This window comes from Grammomys surdaster, unplaced genomic scaffold (assembly GCF_004785775.1).
Source record: "Grammomys surdaster isolate TR1022 unplaced genomic scaffold, NIH_TR_1.0 125979, whole genome shotgun sequence".
Taxonomy (NCBI): Eukaryota; Metazoa; Chordata; class Mammalia; order Rodentia; family Muridae; genus Grammomys; species Grammomys surdaster.
Window position 1 is genome coordinate 5,459,763 of NW_021620795.1, and position 4,073 is coordinate 5,463,835.

The 4,073-nt window shown below is 42.9% G+C and overlaps 1 pseudogene; it reads left to right on the forward strand.

Moving 5' to 3' along the window:
• The first annotated feature begins 727 nt into the window (after positions 1–727).
• Positions 728–1,070, forward strand: LOC114609707 (annotated as a pseudogene).
• Positions 1,071–4,073: the final 3,003 nt, after the last annotated feature.

The following is a 4,073-nucleotide window of genomic DNA, read 5'->3' on the forward strand; positions in this document are numbered from 1 at the left end:
GCCACTGAATGTGTGTACAGACTTTACCAGCTTCAGCTGTGGTGAGCTGACAGGCGAGTCCCACACCCAGCCAACCTCAGACCAAATGTTCTCCCAGAGGAATGAGAGTGACCTCAAATTTTGCCTGATAGAAAAATAATTACATTGCAACATTTTAAAGAGAGCATAGCGGCTGATTCAACATGACTGAGTCTACATTAAACTTAACCTCTAAGATGCTTACAAGACCTCATTAAGGCCACCTGATTCCCCTTTGTGCATGTGTGAAGGAGGATATGTGTGTGCCTCAGTGCCTGTGTGGAACGCCAGAGGACAATGACAGAAGTTTGTTCTCTCCTGCCATCATGTCGGTTGTGGGGCTTGAACTCAGAGTTGGCCACAATCGCCTTTACCGACTGAGCCTGGTAAGTAAGGAAGAAAGTGTGACAATAACTCACACCTCAACCTCAGGCCTCCAAGCTTTCTTTAGAACTAATATCATAAATGAAGAGATAAGGGGATGTAAAGGATTCTGCCAGAAATGATAAATGCTTGAGGAAACAGAAATGCCAACTATCCTAATGTAATCATTACATGCTATGTATATATGTAAGTTATCAGTCCAAACCCCTATAAATATATAAAATATTAAGTGTCAATTAAAATATGCAAATGAAAAGGTGTTTTTTTTTAAAATAAAAAGACGTCTTTTTAAATAAAAAGACATCTTTTCTTTCTGCACTCTCGCTAGACCAGTGAGCAGGGACGGCCTCAGAATGCAGAACAACGCCAGCGAGTTTGTGGACTTGTACGTGCCGTGGAAATGCTCCGCGAGCAACCGCATCATTGCTGCCAAGGACCACGCGTCCATCCAGATGGATGTGGCCGAGGTTGACAGGACCACAGGCCAGTTTAATGGCCAGTTTAAAACCTACGGCATCTGCGGGGCCATTCGCAGGATGGGCGAGTCAGTTGATTCTATTCTCCGATTGGCTAAGGCTGATGGAATTGTATCAAAGATCTTTTGAGCAGAAGAAATCGGGAATAATTTGTTACAAATAAAAGTGATAAGTTCCTGTAAAAAAAAAAAAGACATCTTTTTCTCAACAAAGAGTTCTGGACTCGAAAGAAGGTCAGTTTGAGGCCCAGTGTTTACAACCTGTATTTCTAATCATATTACTTTCTATTTTTCCTAAAGGAAGAACAGCTGTCTGCCCAGCAGTGCTAAGAACCATGTAAGATGGTGTATGAAGAAATACTTTGTAAATGAGAACCTATTAATACTCCCCTAAGAGGTTTTTAGTTGTTGGTTTGTCTTAGGGGGAATTTCGTTTGGGTCTAGTTTTGGCTTTCTGGCTCAGGATCTTTATTTCCATGTAGCCCAGGCTATCCTTGAACTTGCAGCAACCCTCTGACAAAGTTTTTCCAAGTGCCAGGATTACAAGCCTGTACCATCATGTATGGCTAGGTTCTGATTTTATTACCTCAAAAGATATTTCTCCTTCCCTGTTTCCCTGTAAGACTTGAAATGTTTCTACCCTCTTCTGCTGTCTCCAGCTGTCCTCTGGGTATCACCAATATGTCTCATATGTTCCACACAGTTCTGTACTCTGTGAACTACTCTTTGCTGGTCACTGTTTCATGCCTAAAAGTCTTCTCTGAAATTTGAAGGTAGATTTATCATGAACAAAGATCATATCACACTCTGAAACCTCTCTTATTTAGCTGAACTCAGGATAATTTGCCAGTAAATAAGAACCCAACTGGCTAACTCTAAGGTGAATAGGAGAGAGCAAAAGTCAGAGGCTAGCCACAGCACTCCTGAGAGAGAACAGCAAGCAGCGTGGAGCAAAGGCCCGGGCGCCAGATATGTAGACTTAGAATGTTGTAGCAGCCACAGTGATGTTGGTGGCATACAGACAGAGCAAATAACCTGTGGATCTGTGACAGGCATAGGTAAACATTTAGTACATCTCAAGAGTGACATCGTGGTGCATGAGGAAGGACGAGCTAACCGGTGCTGGCCATCTACATAGGCAAAGGTTAAACTGGATTCCTATACCACATAAGATGCAAAAAAATCTATCCAAAAAGATTACAATTTAAGAGTGGGAAAGACGGAGTTGAAGTTTCAAAGGAGATCATTCTTATGTTCTGGGAATATGAAGGAGATTTAAAGAAAATAGAAATATGCCAGTATTTTTAAACATTTGATAAAATTTACTGCACTAAAATTAATAACTTCTGAAGGTGGGTATCTGGCTTAGTGTAAGAATGCCCAACATGTGGGAAACCCTGGATTTGATGCTCAGCACCACCAAAAAAACTAAGAACTTGTATCCATAAGAGATCATAGCCAGGAGTTGGTAGAACATACCAGCACTCTGGAGGCAGAGGAAGGTGGAAGCCAGCCTGGTCTAAAGAGGAAGTTTCAGGACAGCCAGAACTACACAGAGAAATCTTGTCTCAAACAACAACAACAAAGCAACAACAACAAAAAAGAGTTTATGAAGAAAGAGGAAAGCCGGGCGGTGGTGGTGGACGCCTTTAATCCCAGCACTTGGGAGGCAGAGGCAGGCAGATTTCTGAGTTCGAGGCTAGCCTGGTCTACAGAGTGAGTTCCAGGACAGCCAGGACTACACAGAGAAACCTTGTCTCGAAAAACGAAAAAGAAAAAAAAAGAAAGAAAGAAAGAAAGAAAGAAAGAAAGAAAGAAAGAAAGAAAGAAAGAGGAACCACAAACTGAAGGGGTGGCCTTGGAACACTCTGAAAACAAAGAATTTGAATCCATAGTATATAAACAACAAGCAAATACCATTCAACAGCCTTGACAAGGTCTACAAGGTAGACAGAGTTTGGGATTTAAGTTCTGCCAATATAGAGGTGCTGAGGATGGTTTGCAGAAGATAGAAGCTTTCCACAAAAATATAGAGTATCAAAATACCCAGGCAATGCCACAGCAACAGCCAGATCCCAACAGAAAATCAGAACACACTCACATGTCTAATATGGGGTAACAAATACAGGAAATGTATCCACAAATGATGGGACATTTAAGGAATCCAATGGGCTGATGATACCATGAAATTATCAGTTTCGACAGCTCATCATCCTTGAGCTTGGCAGGTGTCAGCAAACAACGGCCTAATGGCCTAATGGCCAAACCCAGCCCAGCACCAGCTTTTAGAACTATACTATTGAGGCATAGACACATCTGTTCAAAGGGTTGAGTAAAGTGTAACAGAGAAGGAATGACTTACAAAGCCTAAAATACTAATTCCTTAGCCCTTCACAGTGCTGACCCTTAGGACAGAGAGGCAAAGGGAGAAAACAACAAGCTATGAAATTGCGTGGACAGTAGTCACTTACCAGGAGCTTGACTCATAGTATGGCTGCTCCAAATCTAACTCAGCCATTGCATTTTTCAGAGATACTGCCAAGACAGGGCTGGGGGTGGGGATGGGTGATGTGATGGTTTGTATATGCTTGGCCCAGAGAGTGGCACTATTAGGAGGTATGGCCTTGTTGGAGTAGGTGTGTCACTGTGGCCGTGGCCATTAAGACCCTTGTCCTAGCCTGGAAGCCAGTCTTCTCCTGTTTGCCACCATAACAAGATGCTGAACTCTCAGCTCCTTCTGTGCCTTGCTTGCCTGGGCACTGCCATGCTCTGGCCTTGATGATAATGGACTGAACCTCTGAATCTGTAAGCCAGTCCTAACTAAATGTTGTCCTTATAGGAGTTGCCTTGGCTATGTTATCTGTTCACAGCAATGAAACCCTAACTGAGACAGGGGGAAATACTTGGCTGTGCCTTCCAATCTTTCCACAAGCAGTACCTCCCACTTACCAACCCAGTTGAGACAAAAGCCAAAACACACAATCTGGGGCTGATAGCTACCTGCAATACAAAGCAGGGCTGCAGAAACACAAGCAATAGATCTGAGAACAAATCTAACCAAGAAGTACACACCTCAGAGAACCCTCTCCCTCTCCCCTAGGACACAGGACAAGCCTGCTCTTGCAAAATTTGTTAGTATCAGTTGGGAATAACACCAGAAACTACCAAAGTCTCCAACAACAGGACAATGGCTAAA